Here is a 27,246-nt window from a genome sequence, read left to right as displayed (position 1 = left end):
TTACATATTCTTCTTGGATACCCCAGGGAGCCCTCCACTTCTTTTGTCTCCTACTCCAGCTGCTGTGAGGATATGTCTTTCTTCTAATGCTCTGATGTTCCAGCCCTGATACAGTTCTTTTCTTTTCCTTCATTCTACACAGAGGCTGGATTGGTTTGCTGCTTCCACTAATGTGACTACACAGATCAATAATTATCTAAATTACAGAAAGCACTGTACTCTGCTATATAGACTACTGGGTTATGGTTTTGCTGTACTTTTCAGGTTTTACAGAGATTTTAAGAAACCAGCTCTATTTAATTCATGTCTCTTATACTCAGATTTCTGCTATATGTCTCTAAAGGAAATGAGGAAACACATAACATCTGATCTGAACCAAATTTTCCATCTTTTCTCAACACTTAAAGTTTATACGCACAGACTCTCTTTATCAAAGAGATTTGTTCTTTCCAAGGAAAGACCCTTTCCTTTATGCAAAAAGACCCTGATAAGCATTTAAACAGACTCACTAGAGTTGCTGAAACATATCTGAAACAGATCTCTCAAGCTAAGATCCCATCATCATATATGTACACATATTAAAGTGATAAAATTCTAATTAAGAACAGGCTATTTTATTATTTTAAATACAATGGTGAATGGGCTTCAAATGAATTATTTTATTGTATTTGTGCCATAATTTACATTTAAGACTAAAGAAAATTTCTATTAGAGGAACAAGGAGAGCATCCCTTCTTAATATCATTTTGAATGGTAGGGTACCAGGGTAACTGAGTTTCCTGGAAAGAATTAGTGTTATTCCCAAGAATAACCATGACGGTCATTCTCAAGGCTTCTTGGGGGATTGAAGCACCAAGTGCATCATTTTGAGTTATTACAATGATCTATTCAAAGAAGCACTTCTCTAAGAAATTAGTCTTTTGCTTGATAGGCTTTGTTCATGTTTTTCAGACTCAGTCACTCCTAATCCTGTGTGCAACAAACAAATTGCACATGCCCATATCAGTCATTCTCCCATATTTTCAAAACTGTTACACATGGGTGGTGCCTTGTCATTTTTACACATTCTATAAAAAATACATACACAGGATAATGTTGACCTAGTAAGAAATTATAACCTGAGTCTAAATGTGACATGGTTTTTAAAAAGGTGTTTATAAACCATATAATGTTGGGGTTCTTATATGGCTATAAGAAGTTTATAAAGCCCCCTCCCCCCACTTTGATGCTCCTTGAATCCTGGTTAGAATTCAGTCTTCACTTTGGACAGACACCTAAGCCTACCACCATCTGAGTGTATATCTAAATGAGGGAAGTAGATGAGGTTCCAGAAGTCCTGGTCATAAAACTTCCCAAGCATGATATTTTTTTTATTCTTTTCCAAAAGCTGTCTCCTTTAATCTTATAGTGATAAAATGCAACTTGATTAAATTTTACATATTGGAATGACTAGTTTTATAAATTTTCAAAATTTTTTCTGTCTTAGCTGCCATGCAAGTAAAGGTTTTGACTAAGAATTTTTTAAAAAAAGACTGTTTGATATTCCTATATTTATTTAATCCATTCCTAAGTGAATATTAATCAAATTTATTATAGCAATGAGGCTATATCCAATCATTCAAAGAGACTTCAAATATCAAATCTGTGTCTTCCTTCTTATTCCCTGACCTTGAGCTCAAGAGGTTGGAGTTAGCAAATGGGGTCTCTTAGACTTTTACATGGATGAGACAAAATAAAGGAAAAAAGACCAGATTTTTGAAAAGTTTGATGTATATCAACTGTGATAGGCTTCCATGTTTGTTTATTTTCCCTAATATCATATTTTGAACCAACTCCCTGACAAAAGGAATCCAATACAATACAGAGGATTCTGGAATCCCAAAGTCATCAAACACCAGGATAGAAATATCAACTCAAAATTTTCCACAATGGAATCTGATTCATAAAACTAAAGATGTTAAAATATGGGTTATCTATAAGGAAAGAAAGAAAAGGGTCTCTATTGAAAAAGGTCTAGAGTAGAGCAAAGAAGAAAAGAGACAGCCAGAAGGAAAATCTGTAAAAGATATCTCTGAGAAAGGTCACTTCAATTGATGTAGGTTTTTCTGTTATGAATTCCTTTTTATGTGTTTAGCTGTTAAATGTTAAAGCTTCCATTTTAAAATGTACTTCAGTTTCACTATGGAATAGGGCTCTAACCCCTGCAAATGATGGTCAGTCTCTACATATGTATTTCATTTTATGTCATGTGCTCTTTGCTCATGCTTTCTATTTTTCTTATTTGGTGCATTGATATAAGGGCACTTATCTGTCTGAAATGTCATTGTGTGAATGTGTATTGATATCCTCTTGTGTAAGTGCCTCAGGGACATTCTTTTCTGATGGATGTCCCAGATGTCAGAGTTTACACCTGTTCCTAAGTGTAAAATGTATATGTTAACTAACAAAAATAAAGTTTTATAAGGCTAATATGATTTTAAATTAAGAAGCTCATGTAAATGGATATAGCAAGGTGTAGAAATAAAACACCTCATATTTGCTTGAAAAACATATTATTTCCAGAAGAATGCAAATATGACATTTGAAGGAGAGGTCTGGATTAAATATCATAAAATTAAGTGACTAAATAGGGTAGCTTAAGTAAATGGTTTCCTGGTTCCCACAGGGTTATGATTTTTCTCCTTGTTCTGACATTAAATAGCCAATAGTTTGGGGGTAGAGGGAAAAAAGGGGAAAATTAGAAAATAAATGTCAATTTTTTTTTTTGTTTTTTTTTTTTTTTGTTTGTTTTTTCTGAAATTTATTGACAAATTGGTTTCCATACAACACCCAGTGCTCATCCCAAAAGGTGCCCTCCTCAATACCCATCACCCACCCTCTCCTCCCTCCCACCCCCCATCAACCCTCAGTTTGTTCTCAGTTTTTAACAGTCTCTTATGCTTTGGCTCTCTCCCATTCTAACCTCTTTTTTTTTTTTTTTTTTTTTCCTTCCCCTCCCCCATGGGTTCCTGGTAAGTTTCTCAGGATCCACATAAGAGTGAGACCATATGGTATCTGTCTTTCTCTGTATGGCTTATTTCACTTAGCATCACACTCTCCAGTTCCATCCACGTTGCTACAAAAGGCCATATTTCATTTTTTCTCATTGCCACGTAATATTCCATTGTGTATATAAACCACAATTTCTTTATCCATTCATCAGTTGATGGACATTTAGGCTCTTTCCATAATTTGGCTATTGTTGAGAGTGCTGCTATGAACATTGGGGTACAAGTGGCCCTATGCATCAGTGCTCCTGTATCCCTTGGATAAATTCCTAGCAGTGCTATTGCTGGGTCATAGGGTAGGTCTATTTTTAATTTTCTGAGGAACCTCCACACTGCTTTCCAGAGCGGCTGCACCAATTTGCATTCCCACCAACAGTGCAAGAGGGTTCCCGTTTCTCCACATCCTCTCCAGCATCTATAGTCTCCTGATTTGTTCATTTTGGCCACTCTGACTGGCGTGAGGTGATACCTGAGTGTGGTTTTGATTTGTATTTCCCTGATAAGGAGCGACGCTGAACATCTTTTCATGTGTCTGTTGGCCATCCGGATGTCTTCTTTAGAGAAGTGTCTATTCATGTTTTCTGCCCATTTCTTCACTGGGTTATTTGTTTTTCGGGTGTGGAGTTTGGTGAGCTCTTTATAGATTTTGGATACTAGCCCTTTGTCCGATATGTCATTTGCAAATATCTTTTCCCATTCCGTTGGTTGCCTTTTAGTTTTGTTGGTTGTTTCCTTTGCTGTGCAGAAGCTTTTTATCTTCATAAGGTCCCAGTAATTCACTTTTGCTTTTAATTCCCTTGCCTTTGGGGATGTGTCGAGTAAGAGATTGCTACGGCTGAGGTCAGAGAGGTCTTTTCCTGCTTTCTCCTCTAAGGTTTTGATGGTTTCCTGTCTCACATTTAGGTCCTTTATCCATTTTGAGTTTATTTTTGTGAATGGTGTGAGAAAGTGGTCTAGTTTCAACCTTCTGCATGTTGCTGTCCAGTTCTCCCAGCACCATTTGTTAAAGAGGCTGTCTTTTTTCCATTGGATGTTCTTTCCTGCTTTGTCAAAGATGAGTTGGCCATACGTTTGTGGGTCTAGTTCTGGGGTTTCTATTCTATTCCATTGGTCTATGTGTCTGTTTTGGTGCCAATACCATGCTGTCTTGATGATGACAGCTTTGTAGTAGAGGCTAAAGTCTGGGATTGTGATGCCTCCTGCTTTGGTCTTCTTCTTCAAAATTCCTTTGGCTATTCGGGGCCTTTTGTGGTTCCATATGAATTTTAGGATTGCTTGTTCTAGTTTCGAGAAGAATGCTGGTGCAATTTTGATTGGGATTGCATTGAATGTGTAGATAGCTTTGGGTAGTATTGACATTTTGACAATATTTATTTTTCCAATCCATGAGCAGGGAATGTCTTTCCATTTCTTTAAATCTTCTTCAATTTCCTTCAGAAGCTTTCTATAGTTTTCAGCATACAGATCCTTTACATCTTTGGTTAGATTTATTCCTAGGTATTTTATGCTTCTTGGTGCAATTGTGAATGGGATCAGTTTCTTTATTTGTCTTTCTGTTGCTTCATTGTTAGTGTATAAGAATGCAACTGATTTCTGTACATTGGTTTTGTAGCCTGCAACTTTGCTGAATTCCTGTATCAGTTCTAGCAGACTTTTGGTGGAGTCTATCAGATTTTCCATGTATAATATCATGTCATCTGCAAAAAGCGAAAGCTTGACTTCATCTTTGCCAATTTTGATGCCTTTGATTTCCTTTTGTTGTCTGATTGCTGATGCTAGAACTTCCAGCACTATGTTAAACAGCAGCGGTGAGAGTGGGCATCCTTGTCGTGTTCCTGATCTCAGGGAAAAAGCTTTCAGTTTTTCCCCGTTGAGGATGATGTTAGCTGTGGGCTTTTCATAAATGGCTTTTATGATCTTTAAGTATGTTCCTTCTATCCCGACTTTCTCAAGGGTTTTTATTAAGAAAGGGTGCTGGATTTTGTCGAAGGCCTTTTCTGCATCGATTGACAGGATCATATGGTTCTTCTCTCTTTTTTTGTTAATGTGATGTATCACGTTGATTGATTTGCGAATGTTGAACCAGCCCTGCATCCCAGGAATGAATCCCACTTGATCATGGTGAATAATTCTTTTTATATGCCGTTGAATTCGATTTGCTAGTACCTTACTGAGAATTTTTGCATCCATATTCATCAGGGATATTGGCCTGTAGTTCTCTTTTTTTACTGGGTCTCTGTCTGGTTTAGGAATCAAAGTAATACTGGCTTCATAGAATGAGTCTGGAAGTTTTCCTTCCCTTTCTATTTCTTGGAATAGCTTGAGAAGGATAGGTATTATCTCTGCTTTAAACGTCTGGTAGAACTCCCCTGGGAAGCCATCTGGTCCTGGACTCTTATTTGTTGGGAGATTTTTGATAACCGATTCAATTTCTTCGCTGGTTATGGGTCTGTTCAAGCTTTCTATTTCCTCCTGATTGAGTTTTGGAAGCGTGTGGGTGTTCAGGAATTCGTCCATTTCTTCCAGGTTGTCCAATTTGTTGGCATATAAGTTTTCATAGTATTCCCTGATAATTGTTTGTATCTCTGAGGGATTGGTTGTAATAATTCCATTTTCATTCATGATTTTATCTATTTGGGTCATCTCCCTTTTCTTTTTGAGAAGCCTGGCTAGAGGTTTGTCAATTTTGTTTATTTTTTCAAAAAACCAACTCTTGGTTTCGTTGATCTGCTCTACAGTTTTTTTAGTTTCTATATTGTTTATTTCTGCTCTGATCTTTATTATTTCTCTTCTTCTGCTGGGCTTAGGCTGCCTTTGCTGTTCTGCTTCTAGTTCCTTTAGGTGTGCTGTTAGATTTTGTATTTGGGATTTTTCTTGTTTCTTGAGATAGGCCTGGATTGCAATGTATTTTCCTCTCAGGACTGCCTTTGCTGCGTCCCAAAGCGTTTGGATTGTTGTATTTTCATTTTCGTTTGTTTCCATATATTTTTTAATTTCTTCTCTAATTGCCTGGTTGACCCACTCATTCGTTAGTAGGGTGTTCTTTAACCTCCATGCTTTTGGAGGTTTTCCAGACTTTTTCCTGTGGTTGATTTCAAGCTTCATGGCATTGTGGTCTGAAAGTAAGCATGGTATAATTTCAATTCTTGTAAACTTATGAAGGGCTGTTTTGTGACCCAGTATATGATCTATCTTGGAGAATGTTCCATGTGCACTCGAGAAGAAAGTATATTCTGTTGCTTTGGGATGCAGAGTTCTAAATATATCTGTCAAGTCCATCTCATCCAATGTCTCATTCAGGGCCCTTGTTTCTTTATTGACCGTGTGTCTAGTTGATCTATCCATTTCTGTAAGTGGTGTATTAAAGTCCCCTGCAATTACCACATTCTTATCAATAAGGTTGCTTATGTTTATGAGTAATTGTTTTATATATTTGGGGGCTCCGGTATTCGGTGCATAGACATTTATAATTGTTAGCTCTTCCTGATGGATAGACCCTGTAACTATTATATAATGTCCTTCTTCATCTCTTGTTACAGCCTTTAATTTAAAGTCTAGTTTGTCTGATATAAGTATGGCTACTCCAGCTTTCTTTTGGCTTCCAGTCGCATGATAAATAGTTCTCCATCCCCTCATCTCAATCTAAAGGTGTCCTCAGGTCTAAAATGAGTCTCTTGTAGACAGCAAATAGATGGGTCTTGTTTTTTTATCCATTCTGATACCCTATGTCTTTTGGTTGGCGCATTTAATCCATTTACATTCAGTGTTATTATAGAAAGATACGGGTTTAGAGTCATTGTGATGTCTGTATGTTTTATGCTTATAGTGATGTCTCTGGGACTTTGTCTCACAGGGTCCCCCTTAGGATCTCTTGTAGGGCTGGTTTAGTGGTGACAAATTCCTTCAGTTTTTGTTTGTTTGGGAAGACCTTTATCTCTCCTTCTATTCTAAATGACAGACTTGCTGGATAAAGGATTCTTGGCTGCATATTTTTTCTGTCTAGCACCCTGAAAATCTCTTGCCAATTCTTTCTGGCCTGCCAAGTTTCAAAAGAGAGATCAGTCACGAGTCTTATAGGTCTCCCTTTATATGTGAGGGCACGTTTACCCCTTGCTGCTTTCAGAATTTTCTCTTTATCCTTGTATTTTGCCAGTTTCACTATGATATGTCATGCAGAAGATCGATTCAAGTTACGTCTGAAGGGAGTTCTCTGTGCCTCTTGGATTTCAATGCCTTTTTCCTTCCCCAGTTCAGGGAAGTTCTCAGCTATGATTTCTTCAAGTACCCCTTCAGCACCTTTCCCTCTCTCTTCCTCCTCTGGGATACCAATTATGCGTATATTATTTCTTTTTAGTGTATCACTTAATTCTCTAATTTTCCCCTCATACTCCTGGATTTTTTTATCTCTCTTTTTCTCAGCTTCCTCTTTTTCCATAACTTTATCTTCTAGTTCACCTATTCTCTCTTCTGCCTCTTCAAGCCGAGCTGTGGTGGTTTCCATTTTGTTATGCATTTCGTTTAAAGCGTTTTTCAGCTCCTCGTGACTGTTCCTTAGTCCCTTGATCTCTGTAGCAAGAGATTCTCTGCTGTCCTGTATACTGTTTTCAAGCCCAGCGATTAATTTTATGACTATTATTCTAAATTCACTTTCTGTTATATTATTTAAATCCTTTTTGATCAGCTCATTAGCTGTTGTTATGTCCTGGAGATTCTTCTGAGGGGAGTTCTTCCGCTTGGTCATTTTGGATAGTCCCTGGCGTGGTGAGGACCTGCAGGGCACTTCCCCTGTGCTGTGGTGTATACCTGGAGTTGGTGGGCGGGGCCGCAGTCAGACCTGATGTCTGCCCCCAGCCCACCGCTGGGGCCACAGTCAGACTGGTGTGTGCCTTCTCTTCCCCTCTCCTAGGGGCGGGATTTACTGTGGGGTGGTGTGGCTCGTCTGGGTTACTTGCACCCTGCCAGGCTTGTGATGCTGGGGATCTGGCGTATTAGCTGGGGTGGGTAGGCAAGGTGCTCGGGGGCAGGAGGGGCAGGCTTAGATCGCTTCTCCTTAGGTGATCCACTTCAGGAGGGGCCCTGTGGCAGCGGGAGGGAGTCAGATCCGCTGCCGGAGGTTTGGCTCCGCAGAAGCGCAGAGTTGGGTGTTTGCGCGGAGCGAGCAAGTTCCCTGGCAGGAACCGGTTCCCTTTGGGATTTCGGCTGGGGGATGGGCGGGGGAAATGGCGCTGGCGAGCGCCTTTGTTCCCCACCAAACTGAGCTCTGTTGTCAGGGGGCTCAGCAGCTCTCCCTCCCTTTGTCCTCCAGCCTTCCCGCTTTCCGAGCAGAGCTGTTAATTTCTGACCTCCCAGACGCTAAGTCGCGCTTGCTGTCGGAACACAGTCCGCCCGGCCCCTCCGCTTTTGCAAGCCCGACTCGGGGGCTCTGCTTGGCCGGCGAGCCGCCCCTCCACCCCGGCTCCCTCCCGCCAGTCCGTGGAGCGCGCACCGCCTTGCCGCCCTTCCTACCCTCTTCCGTGGGCCTCTCGTCTGCGTTTGGCTCCGGCGACTCTGTTCTGCCAATGTCAATTTTTGAATATAGAGTTTAATAGTTTTATGAGTTCTTTAAATATAATATAATCCACAATACAGTTAGTGGTGATATGTGTTAATAGAAGCCTAGATGATATTCTCCACTTTATCACTTATTAGTAATAGTTACTCAAACATCCATTCAACTAATATTTAAGTGCTTAATATGTATCAACACTATTTTATATTTCTCTATGTCACAAATAAAAATAGTTCAAAAGACACATAACTGACACCATGTTTCCACTTATCCCCAATGGCAGTCCATTCTCTACACAAAGTAATTTTATTTTTTTTCAATTTTTTTAATGTTTATTTATTTTTGAGACAGAGAGAGACAGAACATGAGCAGGGAAGAGGCAGAGAGAGAGGGAGACACAGAATGTGAAGCAGGCTCCAAGCTCTGAGCTGTCAGCACAGAGCCCGACACGGGGCTCGAACTCACGAACCATGAGATCATGACCTGAGCCGAAGTCGGACGCTCAACCGACTGAGCCACCCAGGCACCCCATACACAAAGTAATTTTAAAATATAGAAAGATATAGATACAGATAGATAGATATAGATGATATAGATAGATATATAGATATACATATAGATGATAGAGACAGAGAGACAGAGAGAGAGAGAGAGAGAGAGAGAGAGATATGATAGATCAGATTATTTTACATCACTCCTGCTCAAGACTCCCTGGTAATTTAAATTCATAATAAAACACAAACTCCTTATATGCCTTTAAACCATACTTGATCTGGGTCTTGCCTCCTCCTTTGACTTCACTTCTATTCCCATCGTCAGCAACCCGCCCCCGCCCCAGGTCCCCACCACTGCCACCCATGGTTATCATGTTTCTTCTTTACGTGTATACTCTCTGCCCTTGAATATATCTAGCTTGTTTCTACTTCATGGTTTCTACACTGTTACCTCTCATTCATTGTTCTCATCAGATCATATGTCATTTATCCTATCCCATCACTATTTTTTTTCCTAGTATTTAGCATTATCTGAAAGGACTCTATGCATTTGTTTACCTGCTTTTGTTCTGTCTCTCTGACTAAAGTGCAAGTTCCTTGAGAGCAGAGAACTTGTCCATTGTAGTCACTGTAACTTCTCATGCCAGATATTTCATATAAGTTTCCCATGCCAGGTACTAATATAAGACTTAATACAAAATGCAGTTAATTTATTGAATGAATGATTTAAACTTTTACTATTGATTAAAACTATCATGCTGAATATTTGTTACTCTATTCTCTTGTAATATGGTAGGCTACTTTGGAAGCCATTGAGCATCTAAGAACTTTAGGTCTCCATATTTCGGTACATTTTGAGTACTAAAGTATTTGGGTTAGTTCTTCCTTAGGTTCATTGATTTATCTTTCTGTTGACAGTAAGTCTTCTTTGAGTAACCAAGACTTCCACCCTACCTCATCTACTACTGTTCTGAAATCAAGAAGAGGCAATTTGGTATGCATTGTGTGTAAACTAAAGGTGAGAAGGTTTTGAAGGAGGTCAATTTACAACTATCTGCTTGATAAAATTGTTCCAAGTGAATACACCCCTGTAACTTCCTTCCAAATCAATAAATGCAAATATAATCTACAATGTGGGAGCCTCCTCCTACTTCTTCCCAGTCATTATTTGTTTTCAAAGATCAGAAAATTACTTTGATTTCTATCACCACCAATTAGGTTTTGTTTAAAATTTCACAAAAATAGAAGTAGAAATAGGTTTTTGTTTTGTTTTGTTTTTTGGCTTCTTTGGCTCAACAGGACCTTTGTAAGATTTATCCATACTGTTGCATGTAAAAGTAGTTCATGCTCATTGTTGTGTAATAGTTCATGGCAAATATATATACTACAGTGTATTTATCCTTTCTATTGCTGACAGATACTTGAGCCCTTTCTAGTTATTGGTTGTCACAAATACTGATACTGTGATATATCTGATAGATATTTAGGTAGGATTAGAATTGCATAAACGTAGCTATAATCGATCTAGCAAAAATAGATTTCCAAAGTGTGTGAGAATATTACTTGCTCCACATCATTGTCAACTTCTAAAATTGTCAGCCTTCTTAATTTGCCATTATAGTACTTGTGAAATTGCATCACAGTGTCATATTAATGAGCCAATCCTTGATGAAGTCAAACCACTTTTTATATGTTTATTGGCAATTCTGATATGTTGTTTTACAAAGCTCCTGTTCAAGTGTTTTGATTCAATCTCTATTCGTCTTTGTAATATTGATGTATAGAAGGTGTGTGTGTGTGTGTGTGTGTGTGTATGTGTGTGTGTGTGTATACATATCCTCAAAATGTATTTTGTCAGATAATACATTGCAAATATATTCTTCCATTCTTTGGTGTCTTTTAACATTCTTTCTTTAAATTTTTCAATGTTTATTCATTTTTGAGAGAGAGAGAGAGAGTGAGAGAGAGACAAAGCACAAGCCACAAGCAGAGCAAGGGCAGAGAGAGGAGGAGACACAGAATCTGAAGCAGGCTCCAGGCTCTGAGCTGTCAGCACAGAGCCCAATGCGGAGCTCAAACCCACAAACCGTGAGATTATGACCAGAGTGGAAGCTGGACCCTCAGCCGACTGAGCCACCCAGGCGCCCCTCATCTCTTAACATTCTTAATGGTGAGTCCTGATGGGCAGAAATTTTAATTTTTGTAAAAATACTTTATCTTTTTTCTTTTATGATTAATCAATTTTATGCTATGCTACTCCACAATCATGAAAATATATTCCAATGTTTTGTTTTAGAAGGCTTATCATTACAGCTTTTATATTTAGGCTTATTGTCCAAATTAAATTAATTTTCATGTTTGATTTGAAGTACATGTTAAGATTCATTCACAAACGAAACCACAACTAAGCAAATTATAATCAAATTGCTAAAAAATGATATGGTTATGTGAAATTATAACTTTATTAGAGAGATTTACATTTTGGATAGTGACCTTGAATAGCAGTTGTTGTTTTTTTTTAATTTTTTTTTAACGTTTATTTATTTTTGAGACAGAGAGAGACAGAGCATGAACGGGGGAGGGTCAGAGAGAGGGAGACACAGAATCTGAAACAGGCTCCTGGCTCTGAGCAGTCAGCACGGAGCCCGATGCGGGGCTCGAACTCACGGACCGCGAGATCTTGACCTGAGCCGAAGTCGGCCGCCCAACCGACTGAGCCACCCAGGCGCCCCAGAATAGCAGTTTAAAAGAATTTTGAGGCTTGTTTAATTATCTGGCCTCAGAATTCCAAATGGATCTTTAAGGTGGCAACATAGATATATGTTTCATTTTCAGAGAAACTACCTGAGCAATTTTCAACGTGGTTGCAAGATTTTCTACTTCCAACAGCAATGTACAAGAATTTTAGTTTCTCCATATTCTTGCTAACACTTTTCAATCTTAGCTGTTCCAGTGGGTATCTCATTACAGTTTTAACATTTTCCTGGTAACTAGTGACGTTGAATACCTTTTCAAGCACTTATTGGAAATTCATGTATCTTCCTTTATGGAGTGCCTACTCAAGTCTTTTGCCCATTTTTTTTAATGTTTATTTATTTATTTTGAGAGAGAGAGAGATAGAGAGAGAGAGAGGGAGAGTGAGCAGGGGAGGACCAGAGAGAGAGAGACTGAAAATCCCAAGCAGGCTCTGCACTGCCAGCACAGAGCCTGATGCAGGGCTTGAATTCACGAACATGAAATCATGACCTGAGCTGAAAACAAGAGTCAGATGCTTAACTGACTGAGCCACCCAGGTGCCTCTCTTTTGCCCATTTTCAAAATTAGGTTTTGTTGAGTACTTAGAACAAAAGTTGTCATTCTCAGTGTTAATACTTTTGAAAGGAGAAGAGTATAGACAACATAGGTAAGAATACAGGTGCAGTAAAAGTAGACTTGGCCTCATAGAATCCAGTTGGGAATAATTTGGGGAAAGAGTGGACAGAATCTCAGAGGATTAGGGTCAGAATTTAAGCCTATGGTTTAGTTATTATTTACTACTTGAATATCAGCTTATTCACAGGAAGGGGAGGGTCCACCTAAGTAAAACACTGTATTCTCTTTTTTTCTTAAATAATCTGAGGCTTAAACATTTGTATTCAACTTTTAGAAGATTTTTTACTTTTTATTTATTTTTTTTTATTTTTATTTTTTTTTTTAATTTTTTTCAACGTTTATTTATTTTTGGGACAGAGAGAAACAGAGCATGAACGGGGGAGGGGCAGAGAGAGAGGGAGACACAGAATCGGAAACAGGCTCCAGGCTCCGAGCCATCAGCCCAGAGCCTGACGCGGGGCTCGAACTCACGGACCGCGAGATCGTGACCTGGCTGAAGTCGGACGCTCAACCGACTGCGCCACCCAGGCACCCCTACTTTTTAAACATTAATAAATTATTAGCATTTCAAACTGACACTTGGTAGCTATTAATAAGGTTTCACATATTTTGAAAATGTAATGAAATATTTATCTCTTGACAATGTTGAAATTGAAAGCATTACTTTATTATTAATATTTTTAATATGAAATTTATTGTCAAATTGGTTTCAATACAACACCCAGTGCTCATTCCAACAGGTGCCCTTCTCAATGCCCATCTTTATATGTTCTATCATTTATCAGGTTCTTATCATGATATCCATCTTTTTGTTTTCCTTTATTGTTACAAGTGAAATGATACATTTTATAGGTAACTTAAGTGAGAAACAGTGAATTACGTGTAGTTACAAGATACTCAGGAGCTCAGGATTCAATGGAATTGAGGTCATTCACTTAAATCTAGATGTCCAGGGCACCCAGTTTGACACATAGGTTATGGAAATCAACATGTTTTGTAAATTTTTTGGAACATCAAACTTCAAACACAGTAAAAACTGTGTGTTTACGAAATATTGATCATTTTTTAGAAATGTGCTTCCACAATGCTGCTTTAGCAAGTTAAAGCAGGACAAGGGGTTTCCAGCAGCATCCTGACACATTCACCTCAAAAGTACTCTGATGCTAGGGGCACCTGGGTGGCTCAGTCGGTTGGGCGTCCCAACTTCGGCTCAGTCATGATCTCACAGCTCCTGAGTTTGAGCCCCGTGTTAGATTCTGTGCTGACAGCTCAGAGCCTGGAGCCTGCTTCAGATTCTGTGTCTCCCTCTCTCTCTGCCCCTTCCCTGCTCACACTCTGTCTCTCTCTCCTTCGAAAATAAATAAACATTAAAAAAAAGTGTTTTTTTTTAAAGTACACTGATGCCACTTAACATCCTCTGTTTTCCTTTAGGTTATATTAACTCCAAGATGCTTACCTTTATTTGATATCATACCAATATAGAATCTCAATTTCCCAGATCATGTTACTGCCTTTGCGAAAAAAACTACTGCCACTATAAAAAAAGAAAAACCTAAGGTTAGCTATTATGTGTAGCTAGTGAATGAGAGTGCTACCTTTTCTGCTTCTCTATTTTCAATACTCTATTGTTATCAATTATCAAAAGCTGTAAAAGATGTTTACTGTAACACGTGAAGCCTCAGAATATAGCTAAGATGAATGTTAAATTACATATAATGTAATCTGCCTGCATAAAAGGACGATATTGCAGATTACATTTTCAACTATGCCACACACTTACCATCAACAGAAAACAACAGAGTTAGCCATGGAGTTAAACCAGCCCATGCCAATTTTGTTATTTCATATGCTGCTCTCAAAACAATAGCTCTGGAAGAAATCCAAATGGAAACTCAATTCAATAGCACTCTATTCCAAAGGGTTTGTGATGGGACCAGAAGTATAACAAATGTGACTTGAGGGCACAATGTTCTAAGAAAAAAAATGGCATATCTCACATAAAAGATGAGCTGATTACAACTAGTGGGGGGGGGGCAAATTATAATATGTGCATGGATATTCTGACACATAAGAACACAAAAACATTTTAGGTACATGAAATAATATACTCCACACACGCAAAATCTGAAGTTTCACTACCCGATTTAATTTCAGCGCAGAATTCTTTTTGCACCCTAATTGTTACATATTAAATTTTATTACCCCTAGTATCACAACCTGTTGCTTTGCTTTCCTTTCATTCGAGAATGTTTCTTCTCTTTCCATTTATTGTAAACTCAATGAAGCTATTTATCGCCAGATGACAAACCTGCCAACAATATCGATTTGTACATAGAAGTAGAAAAATTTCTCAGGCAAAATGAGTGCTTTTTTTTTTCCCCTGAGGTAACAAAATATGTCATTTATCTAGATACATATGTTTCATTTACATTATTGTAAATATGAGGCAAAAATATAAAGTTCTCACCTTTTGGGGGCTCCTGGGTGGCTCAGTTGGTTAAGCACGTGACTTCAGCTCAGGTCATGATCTCACAGTCTGTGAGTTCAAGCCCCGTGTCCGGCTCTGAGCTGTCGGCACAGCCTGCTTCAGATTCTGTGTCTTCCTCTTTCTCTGCCTCTCCCCCCCTTGTTCTCTCTCTCTCTCTCTCTCTCTCTCTCTCTCTCTCTTTCCCTCTCAAAATAATATATATTTAAAATTTTTTAAAAAGAAAGATTTAAAATTCTCACCTTCTTAATGATTTCCTTGGGCATGAGACCAGCACAAGGCCAGCAATGTTAGAGTAATTTTCTCATAAATTTGTTACAGATTTACTGTAACAAATAGAAATACTCGTGTGTATGTGTGTCTACAGTCCTTAAGCCATCTTCCCTTGTATCACTCTAAAATCTTGATTTCAAGGATAAAAATTTGGTCCAAATATGAAACATGGCAATGAGAATAAAGGAGTTCCTTTTTTTCTCAATTACATTTAAGTTTCACCATAAAATTGTCCCTATTTCCTTATCTTAACAAAACACAAATATTCAAGGGGTTAAATTCCCTAAAGTACACCAGGAAGCAGCTTATCTTTCCATCCCTCCAACCTTCCTTCTGATCTCCCTGTCCTAGCCTTTTGATGGCAACTCAAGCCTATCTTATGAGTTTACAGTGACTTTCAGATATTAGAAGTCTTCATTTCAGATATTAACAACTTTAGCCCAACCCATATGAAAACATCAATTTCTCCTTCCATTTAAATACTACCCCAATCTAGTCTAACCCATGGCCAAGCAAGTAGCATTAAGGAAAGGGACATACACTGTCTATTCTTTTACCCAGGTTTGTGGAGTCTAAAATATTTACAGTTTAGGGAGAGGCACCCTCTTTACAAAAAAAAAAATACTACAAATTAGTAATACAAAATTTGGTCCATGGCATCCCAAGGATATCTGTGCAAATGAGGCACTCTGACGTTTCAGCTTCATTAGCTTCAAGGTAAATCCACCCATACCTTCACCTTGCACTTCCTCTCTTCCTCCTCATCCTCTTGGTTTTTCCAAGAACAAAAGCACAATGAAGAAGGTTTTGAAAAATGAAAGGTCTTTTTAGTAGTGGAATTATTGGCTATTCTTTCTTGGCTCGCAATGACTGGTTATTTGTCAGAGACTATGAGTCTGGAGTTCTCTCTTGTCCAGCAAGAGAGTGGATGCAGAATTGAATACAAGAGAAGCTAATGTCCAGGAGGAGACAAGAGCCCTAAGCAGGGGTTTTGTCTCGTATTTATTGAGCTCTCAAGATATTACCCTCGTGGTGAACGTGAAGAAAACAAGATCTTACACACATGGTGAATGTGAAGAAAACAATCACAGAGTAATCATTAACTTGTATGTGTAAGAAGCAAAGGGTCTGGCGGGTAAGTGGAGTTTGTGATCAAAGTATAATAGTATATTGGCATCAGATGGGAAGTAATTTCCTGCAGGTGATATAACAAGTTACTCGTGATCTCGTGACAATATCTCGATAACTAACCTCGGGCATTTTCACTCCATGGTGGCAGCTTTCTGCCCTAAGCTTTTTTCTAACTCATTGATGTAAGTAGAACCTATTTCCCCACAGTTATTGCCCTCTGTCATGGCAAACATCCGACACCTGTAATTTTATGAAGCATGTTATTCGATTCTTTATGAACCACCTCCCCTCTCTACCCATCCCATGGTGACCTTCACTATTACATGTTCTATGGTGAAAATGTGGCCATCCTGAGATAACATTTTGATTTCACTCTTGGTTAGTGCCTCTGACAGTTTACCACACTAGGTCTTCTCTATGGCAAGCATGTTTTTGTTTTTGTTTTGTTTTTATTGGTGGTGGTGGCGGTGAGGGAGGGGCAGTACTTTCAGTAATACTTCAGTCTAGCTATCTTTCACAGTACCCACTTGGCTCAAAGAAACATAAACTCCCTTGTTTGTCAAATTATAGAATTTCAGCTTGCTTCTACTATGGCTTCTCTTCTCTTTACCTCATCAATGTAAGGGTGCTCCAGGCATCATCAGAGCTTCAGAACTTTTTTTTTAATTTTTAAATGTTTATTTATTTATTTTGAGAGACAGAGTGCACGAGTGGGGAGGGGCAGAGAGAGAGACAGAGACAGAGACAGAGAATCCCAAGCAGGCTCTGTATTGTCAGCACAGAGCCTCATGCAGGGCTCCTTCTCACAAACTGTGAGATCATGACCTGAGTCGAAATCAAGAGTCCAACGCTTGACTGAGCCACCCAGGTGCCCCCAGCTTGAGAACTTTCAATGTGAGAGTGAGGCTGAAGTTTCTTTGCTGCCAAAATTCAGGCTCTCCTAAAACCTCAATACTCTCTACCCTGATAGCAACACCCTGAGTTTCTGAGCTCAGGAACATGCAATCAGGAAGTAGGACTCTGATTTCTCCTTGACCCCAATTTCTCCTAATCTCTTCAAGGATTTTTTAGACCTTTCTAATTTACTTTAAGGGGTACCTACAAGGAAGGTACCTATCTTCTTATAAATTCCTTCACTTCAAGAAATCCTGTCCTCATCAATATACCCCTAGTCTCAATCTACATAGGTTTCAGGTGAGCAATGGTCACTGTTGTAGTCTTTCTTTCAACCATTATGATCCATTATGATGTGTGTAGTACCTCTCTTTGGTTTGTGGCATTTGTATCAACAACCAATAGCATAAGCAATGTGGCTTTAGCCAAGATTATGAGGTAATGGAGAAGCCCCATTCTAAATGTTGTGCTTTTCTTTCCTGGCTGTGAAATGACCAAGCAGCTATTTAGCCCAAAGTAAATACAGGCTTTGTGACCTACAGATAGAGAAGTTATATTGATTCAGCCAGAATTCTGTTGATTTATGGTTTATGGAATACCAGTGTAAAGGTCTGAAAAAAATTGCAGGCACATTATTTAAGACAGGAGATGGACTTTCAGTGATGTCACAAAATCATCAATGTTTAAGATATGTCAGGGCTCTCTCTCTATTTTGCACCTGGCTTCTTGATTGATCCTTATTAAATGAAGTTTTTATAATTTCAACATTTTCTTTCCATTTTATACTTTCTAAAAATATTTTAGCAGCTATTCATTGCTGGCCAGAGCCCAGCTTTATTATTAGAGTTTTTTATTTTTTTTATTAGAGTTGAGCCTTCTGGACAGTCATATTTTTATTCTACTCCAACTTATTTGATCCATTCTAGATAGTCTATTTCCCACTCTCCCAAGAATTTATTTATACCCTCTATACACCTGGAATTCTCCTTTTTCTCTACCTTATCTCCATTCTTCAATAAAATCTCTATAATACATCAACACAGAATAGATGATCCTAATTCAGAATTGCTAGTATATATTTTTTCTGCTTATGAGGTACACCTAGTTGGTTATATACTGGTTTTTTTCAGGCACTACCCCTTTTTGAGCCACTACTCTATTCAGAATATATGTAGTGATTTGTCTTCTCAACTGTATTGCAATCTATGAGACTTTGCCTTACATGCATAGAACTACATTTTGAAGGCCCTTATTAAGACTTGTATTTTTAAGAATAACTAAGAATAGAATTTTAAGAATATAATTAAGAGGTTCTCTTACATCAACCACATAAGAGTCACACTGTAAGAAGCAACAATCTCCTCTTCTTCTCCACCATCTGCTTGGCAGCCTCAAAGCAGCAACCATGCATGAATGCATCTCCATCCATGTTGGCCAGGCTGGTGTCCAGATTGGCAATTCCTGCTGGGAGCTCTATTGCCTGGAACATGGCATCCTGCCCACTGATCAGATGCCAGTGACAAGACCATCATGGTGGGGGGAGGACTCCTTCACCACCTTCTTCAGTGAGATGGGTTCTGGCAAGCATATGCCCAGGGCCATATTTATAGACCTGGAACCCACAGTCATTTATGAGGTTCACACTGGCACCTACCACCACCTTTTCCACCCTGAGTAGCTCATCACAGACAAGAATGATACTGCCAATAACTATGCCCAAGGATGCTACACCACTGGCAAGAAGATCATTGACTTTGTCTTGGACTGAATTCAGAAACTGGCCAACCTGTGCACGGACTTCAGGGCTTCTTGGTTTTCTACAGCTTTGGAGGGGGAACTGTTTCTGGGCTCACCTCCTGGCTAATGGAATGTCTTTCTGTCGATTATGGCAATAAGTCCAAGTCTGAGTTCTCCATTTACCCAACTCCCTAGGTTTCCACAACTGTAGCTGAGCCCTACAACTCCATCCTCACTACCCACCACCCTGGAGCACTCTGATCGTGCCTTCATGGTAGATAATGAGGCCATCTATGATATCTGTCATAGAAACCTCAATATCGAATGCCCAATTTACACTAACCTGAATAGGTCGGTAGGTCAAATTGCATCCTCCGTCACTGCTTCCATCATATTTGATGGAGCACTGAATGTTGATCTGACAGAATTCCAGGCCAACCTGGTGCCCCATCCTCACAACTACTACTCTCTGGCCACATATTCCCATGTCATCTCTGCTGAGAAAGCCTACCATGAGCAGCTTTCTGTAGTAGAGATCACCAATGTGTGCTCAGAGCCAACCAACCAGATGGTGAAATATGACCCTCGCCATGGTAAATACATGGCCTGATGCCTGTGACGCCATGGCAACATGGTTTCCAAAGATATCAATGCTGCCATTGCCACCATAAAGACCAATTACAGCATCTAGTTTGTGGACCGGTACTCCACTGGTTTCAAAGTTGTCATTAATCACCAGCCTTCCACTGCAGTCCCTGGTGGAGACCTGGCCAAAGTACAACGAGCTTTGTGCATGCGGGGCAACACCACAGCCACTGCTGAGGCCCCGGCTCACCCGGACCACAAGTTTAACCAGATATATGCCAAATGTGCCTTTGTTCACTGGTATGTGGGTGAGGACATGGAGGAAAGAGAGTTTTCTGAGGCCTGTGAGGACATGGCTGCCCTTGAGAAGGATTATGAGGAGGTTGGTGTGGTTTCTGTTGAAGGAGAAGGTGAAGAAGAAGGAGAGGAATACTAAAGTTAAAAATGTCACGTAGGTGCTGCTTTTACAGTTTATTCTGTTTTAAACATTGAAAAGTTGTACTCTGATCAGTTACTTTGTATGTAGCTGTGTATACTCTCATATACATTCACTGACCTATGCTTTAAAACAACACTTTGTTACAGACTCAGGCTATCCATTACTCTTAAGGGTTTTAATAAGGGATTCCCTGTCTTAGACGAAAAACAAAAACAAAAACAAAAACAAAGAATAGGGGCGCCTGGGTTGCTCAGTCAGGTAAGCAGCCAACTCTTGATTTTGGCTCAGGTCATGATCACACAGTTTGTGATATCCAGCCCAGCAGGTTCTGTGCTGACAGAACAGAGCCTGCTTGAGATTCTCTTTCCCAGTCACTCTCTCTCTTCTCCTCCCCCACTCATGCTTTCTTTCTCTCTCAAAATAAATAAATTTATAAAAAAGAATAGAATTAAAATAATTTACTTTTTTTCTTTTACAAAGCATATGCATGGGGCGGGGAGCGGGGAGACAGATGAAAACAATTCATCAAAGAAGCTGTGACACCTTGCCACGACATATTTTGTTATTATCGACCATGTCTAGTCAGGCAAGGGGCAGTAGGGGGGTCAGTGCAAAAAGAGTTGGAGAGGATCTTTTTGTTTTTCCCCTCTCCCCTGCTCCTTCTTTATTTCATTTTGATTAGATCACATTACATATTGTTTAGTTAACTTTGTCATTCAAAGCATCATTATAATAGACAAAGATGAGGGGCAGAACCTCTCAATCTTTTCCAAGACCATAGTGTGTATATGTAGCTTATGTTTTTGGCATTGTGTTATTGGTTAGAAAGAGGGGTTAATAGAGATCCTATACAGTTGTTTCCAGAAGGCACCTCAAGTGTCCATAATATTGTAACTGTTCCCTATATTTTCACCCTTGGCTCCCTTCAATCCATTTGAAATTCAGAAACTGATGTGATGCTTTAAATTATATTTCACACAATTTTCCTTTCTGAAAAGGAAAGTTAAAGTCCTTACAAAATTAAAGTCAGTCCTTACAATTAACTTCAGGGTACTGTATGACTGCCCCCTACTGTCCATTCCATCCACCCTATAATTTCCTCATCTGCTACTACTTTCTCCCTTTCTCTTTCCCCTTCAGCAACAACTCCACAGGGCCTTTGCACTTGCCATCCCATCAGCCTGCAATGCTCTTCTTCCCAGTTGTCCCATGACCTTTTCTCCTACTTTCTTCAGCTTTCTTAACTTTTTCAAACGTCTCCTTCCCCTATGTTACCCTATTTACATGACATTCCCCCACCTTTTCCACAGTTTTGTTTTTTCCCCAGCTCTACATTTTTACCAACTTCTTTTATTTATTATCTGTTTTCCTTCAGTGAAATATATATTCCATGAGCACAGTAAGTATTGTGTATTATGTTCATTGCTACATCCCTAGCATTCAGAACAGCACCTGACACCAAATAGGACCTCAATGAATATTCGTTGAATGAATGAAACAGCACCTACATGAATGCCGAAGTAGCAAGGCAACGGGGGATACACACAAATGTGTAAAACATAAACTTTATGATCCAGGAGTCCAAAATGTGTTACAGGAGATCAATATAAACATAATGAAGATAAAACAAGTACAAAATATGTTACAAAAAAGAACTATGGTAAAGACTTCTTTGAATTTGAGTAGGACAACAATAATAATTATGCTTAATCTTGTAGAATGAGATTTAAATATAAGACAAAAGAAGTAAAAACTACTTCTCAGCTGGGATGCCTGGGTTGCTCAGTCGGTTAAGCGTCTGACTTCAACTCAGGTCGTGATTTCGCAGTTCGTGGGTTCAAGCCCCACATCAGGCTCTGTGCTGACAGCTCGAAGCCTGGAGCCTGCTTCGGATTCTGTGTCCCTCGCTCTCTGCCCTTGACACACTCTCTCTCTCTCTCTCTCTCTCCCAAAATAAACATTAAAAAATAATTACAAAAAATAAAATGTGCTAATTATTTAAAAAAAAAAACCTAATTCTCGGCTAATAACCAAGCACGAGAAAAACAAAAAGTCAGTGTTAGGCAAATATGTTGCCTATTAAGTTGGAGTCAATAATGCAATTTGATGGAAGTGTTGAGTATGAGGAAATACAGTGCAGACAGAAAGGTTATATCAGTGTCATGTTGGAAAAGAGTTTTAATGTCAGAGGCAGGGAGTGAGTGATATTTTACGGACAGCAGGGGACCTTGTAAAATTTTCTAGCAGGAAAATGAGATGGTCATGCCTGTGTTTTGGAGGAATAAATGGTAGTGAGGGAGAGGACAAGGACAGATTGGAAGTGGAGAGATTAGTTAGAAAATTATTAAAATATTTGGGGAAGCACAATGAGGGCTAAAGTAGGGAGTAGCAACAGGAACAGAAATGAAAGAGTAGATTCCAGGGATAATAGAGGGTGGATGGAAAGAACTGGGCGACTAATTTAATGTTTGTGATAAAAGTGCTGTCCACGAGGCGCCTGGGTGGCGCAGTCGGTTAAGCGTCCGACTTCAGCCAGGTCACGATCTCGCGGTCCGTGAGTTCGAGCCCCGCGTCAGGCTCTGGGCTGATGGCTCAGAGCCTGGAGCCTGCTTCCGATTCTGTGTCTCCCTCTCTCTCTGCCCCTCCCCCGTTCATGCTCTGTCTCTCTCTGTCCCAAAAATAAATAAACGTTGAAAAAAAAATTAAAAAAAAAAGTGCTGTCCATTATCCATGCTGATAATTTTCTGACTCAACTATCAATGAGAGTGATCATCTGAATTAAAAATTTTGTTGTATTTCTACTCAGTCCTGGGATCTTACAGGTACTAGGATGTGAGAATATGTTCAGAAGCAGAAAGTGTAAGGATCCTTTCTTTGCACTGCACTAAGAATTCATATGGAATAAAAATTTACTCCTAGCCTGAAATTTCCAGCAATGCCAGGAGCTCAGAGTTAGACTAATTTGTGCCTGTAACCATCAGATTCAAACAATGGTCTGGCACATATGGGAAGCCAGTCATCCTCATTTGCCTCAATTCCACTAGGGAATGATAAAAAGAAAAAAAAATATATTCTTAACATGAAACATTTCATGCTTGCAAGAGGAAGATGAGCATCTCTTTCAATGAGAATAAAACCTCCAAAAATATCCTTCAAATTTGAGCAGGAGGCTTGCGTACTAGAAAACAAAACACAACAAACAAATAAAGGTGATCAAAACATGCTCAGAATAGCTGAGCAGCAAACAAAGACAGAAAGGGTTATGTTGGGGACACAGCAACATAATTGGATTCCTCTGCCAATCCCGGTAATTAAAATGGAGACACTCTGTACCTTAGTTGCTCTGCAATCCCATAATATGTTTGAGATTAACAACCCTTGAATCTTGGTTTTACTGCTATATTATTTGAATATACAATATGTATCTCTTGCCATTTTCAGAATACACAGATCAAGGTTCCTGGAGGGCTGAGAGGATTTAGAAGCAGCTAACGAGAGAGCCTGACTTACACTCTCCATCTCACTTCCCTTGCTGTCATGGGTATTTTGGCCAAATCTGAACAGAAAACAAACAGAAAAGCGGAAGTAGCAACCTTTGCAGTGATTTAAACCTTTGCTTTCCCATTTCAGAGGGGGAAAAAAAAACAAGTTGCTGCTCTGTTGCTTTGCATAGTCTCTTCTGTTTTGCCAGCATGGTGTGTGTGTGTGTGTGTGTGTGTGTGTGTGTGCGCGTGTGTGTCTGTGTGTGATCTCACCAGTGCCTTGTAAAAATGAAAGATATAAAATGCGTTGTTGGCTTGAGCTGCCTGGCTGCGTTATCTGTGAGGGACCATTATCTTCATTGATGCTGCCTTACCCCACAGCCTTAATACCCGCCCCCCCGCCCGTGTCTCAGATCCCATCTGTGGAGGGGGTGGGGGAACTCAGGTCTCCTCACTGGTCTTTGGCCTTACCTGGCTGGTGCCCACAGGTAATGTACAGCTGGCTGGCCACTCCAACCAGCCACACACAGGAGACTCTGCACATACAAAGAGCCCCTCTGCTGCTAAAAGGCTTTTCTGTCTATAGATGGTAATTTCAGCCAAATTCCTGCTTGCAGAGCGATGAGAGCTCCTCTAGACTCTTGTGGAGCTGCTTATCAGGTGGCAGATATGGTATTACAAAGGGAACAGGAAGTACATGCCAGTAATTAATATTATGTCTCGTCCCCAAAGACATTCCTGGTCCCTTTATATGTTAGTTAGCTGATCCTCCAAATCCTCTGAGAGGTAATGATGAAGTTCATATAAACACCGAGCTTTCTATCTAATTTCAGCTATTAAAAGGGAGGGAGGCAAACAAACAAATAAAGTAGGTTGGCAATGCCTAAGAAAAACCTCAGCAATATTGGGTATGCAATCCAGAGGACAGGGACTCAGGCACCTTGTTTTTCTGGCTGCAGGGGTAGTTTCCAGTAGGTCTGCTCATTGTGATGGGTATTCCAAGCAGCCTGGAGTAAAAGGAAGTTGAAAGGGCTAAAAGAGAAAGCACAGGAAGACTCTGCACCATTTTACTTCTGTTTCATCCCTGGACTGATACCTTTTGCAGAACAAAACCCTGCCAACAGCAACTCATCACTAGTCTGCCTGGCGTGGTGCAAAGGAGAGCCCCGTTCGTAGCCAACCTGTCTGGTTAGCGAACGAGGTGGTGAGCAGGAGACCAGAGGTCAGTGATTGCGCTTACCTCAGTGTACACATCTGTCCATCTTTACAGGGTCCTGGCGATAGTGAGAGAACAAGTGGAAACTCACACTTTTAAAAATGACTTACGTTATACATCAACAACATGTTGGCATTAAAATAATAGGCATTCCTAAGGTAAATGTGTAGTCTAAGCCTGTGGAAAATCCTAGAATTCATGCTTTTGATCATTCATTTATTCAATAGATATTCACTGCAAGCTTCGCTGTGGCATCAGCCGCTGCTGGGCAGTACACATGACGATCCCCGTTTTAGGGTTTAGAGGGTTTATAGACTAGACGATCAAGTTGGTTGGATAATGCTTGAGAAAAATGGGACATCGTAAGCAGACGTAAATGCTGTTAGAAGTATTGACTGGAGAGAACAAAGGCGGATTTCTTTTTTAAAAACAAGGTGTATCCCTCCAACCCACCCCACCCCCATCTCCTATGTTATACTGTTACAATTTTATTTTTTTTTCCCAATATATGAAGTTTATTGTCAAATTGGTTTCCATACAACACCCAGTGCTCATCCCAAAAGGTGCCCTCCTCAAACTGTTACAATTTTAAAAGGACTCAGAGATTATACAGGAGAGGGAGCCCAGCCCCAGTGCCGTCCCATGAATGCTGAATATGATCTGCCCCCAAAGAATCAAAACAGCCAGTGGAAATCTGATCATTGTGTTATTTCTAAGAGGAAACGCCATCCTATCTTTGTGATTTAATTGAGTTAAAAAATTCCAATTTGTGACTGACTGGGTCATCTTCATTATTTCAGGGGGATCATGCCATCTCTTGACTCACGATGGCCAAATATTTTTTGATTCATATACAGTAAAAATAAAACATGACATACTTTACCTTGAGGACGAAGGCAAGGCACTGTAAAAGAAAACAACTGATGAAGTGTCAAAACTCCTCCAATAAGGACAATCTTTGCATTCATAAGGTCTTTATTTTTTTAAAGACACCATTTCTCTAGCACCTATTAGCAAAATCAAAATATATTTTTCCTCCAGGAAAGTCACACTAACCTCTTATAACTATTTCTGTCGGTGGAAAAATACCCTGATTGAAACCACGAACACTACTGCTTCTGAACACCAGTATCGCACCAATGGCTGTTGGAATCTGAGGATTTGAGTTCAAGTAGAATTTTCGGATCTGAGAATATCAGGAGAAAAAATGCTCAAGTCTGGGTCCACATATGCTCAGCAGGAGTTACACTTCATAGCAGATGCTCCAGGGGGAGAAGAGAAGCAGATGTAGCTGTGGAGAGGAGCCGGCCTCGTCTCTGGGATGCTGTTCCACATAGCTGGGGCTCAGCGCTTGTGAATCTGGGCGCCGCACAGCATTATGGCGGGTGCAGTGGTTCAGTTGTTATTAGTGAGTGTCATTGTGCCCTGATTGCAGGCACTCAAGTGTTCAGAAGGGGAATCAGGGGTACCAAATGGAGAAAAACAATACACAGGAGCCTAATATCTTTAAGCGGGTAAATTATCTTTTCCTTGAGAAAGCAGAAAATGTTAATGGCTGAGTCTGCCAAGACATTTTATAACAGAGGTAAATAAAGAAACAAAAGGTTGTTCGAGTACTTTCGTGTGCAATTAAAGCATGTTATTCGCTACCCTGAATGAATCTGGGATCACTGACATAAATGTATGGATATGCCATAAAGAGGTGCGAGTTGGCTTGATTTTTGTCTTTGTGAAAAATACTTTGTAACTGGAGATTTTTCATTTGTGCAGTCACATTTGATATGTCTATCCTGCATCAGAATTTGACTAAAAGTAAGCTCTATTCCTGTTTATCTTCTATCTTTTCCCTCTTACAATCCATCTTATTGGACTATTTTTCCATCAAGACTAAATTTTGTTAATCAAAGTTTCTTTTGTTTTAGATGATAAAATAGTTCCCAATCTATAAAATTACATTAGGGAAAAAAAAGGTAAGAGTCTGTGAAATAAGGGGTTGTCAGAAACAGCAGAGCTGAGCAGGCTGGACAATGGTGGCTGAGTCTCCCTGCCTGTCTCCTCAGTCTCAAAGGGGATGCCTTTACCTGTGACACTAAGAAAGTTAGGCCTACCTTCCCCTCTGTGGATTTCTGGACACGTTGAAGGAGAACTGACCTCTTTACCCCCAAACTGTGCCGGCACTTGACTATTCCACTGGTCAAATGGCAGAAGGCAATAAATGCAAGTTACTCTGCTGATGTCACAACAGAATACATTTGACTGCTAAAATAATCTCCCAAGTGTCCTTCCTTCATCCCTCTCACAAATGTCAAGTAGATTGATAGAAGAAAATATGTCCTATCCTAAGAGGAGGTGACATGACAAAGTAGAATAATCATAGGATGTGTTTCCAGATCTCTTGGGTTCGTGTTCAAGCACTGCCTTTACCAGCTGTGAATAGTAAGTCATTTCATCTTCCCGAGCTTCATAATCCAAATATATAAAATGATAATGCCCCTACCACCTAATTTACAGTGATCCCATGGTGACTGAATGAGAAATGGATA

The 27,246-nt window shown here is 39.7% G+C and overlaps 1 pseudogene; it reads left to right on the top strand.

The window, feature by feature from the left end:
- The first annotated feature begins 18,649 nt into the window (after positions 1–18,649).
- LOC125175317 (tubulin alpha-1A chain-like) lies at positions 18,650–20,002 on the top strand (annotated as a pseudogene).
- Positions 20,003–27,246: the final 7,244 nt, after the last annotated feature.

The sequence above is a fragment of the Prionailurus viverrinus genome, chromosome C2, assembly GCF_022837055.1.
Source record: "Prionailurus viverrinus isolate Anna chromosome C2, UM_Priviv_1.0, whole genome shotgun sequence".
In the NCBI taxonomy this organism is placed as follows: domain Eukaryota; kingdom Metazoa; phylum Chordata; class Mammalia; order Carnivora; family Felidae; genus Prionailurus; species Prionailurus viverrinus.
This window is presented reverse-complemented; position numbering and strand designations above follow the sequence as displayed.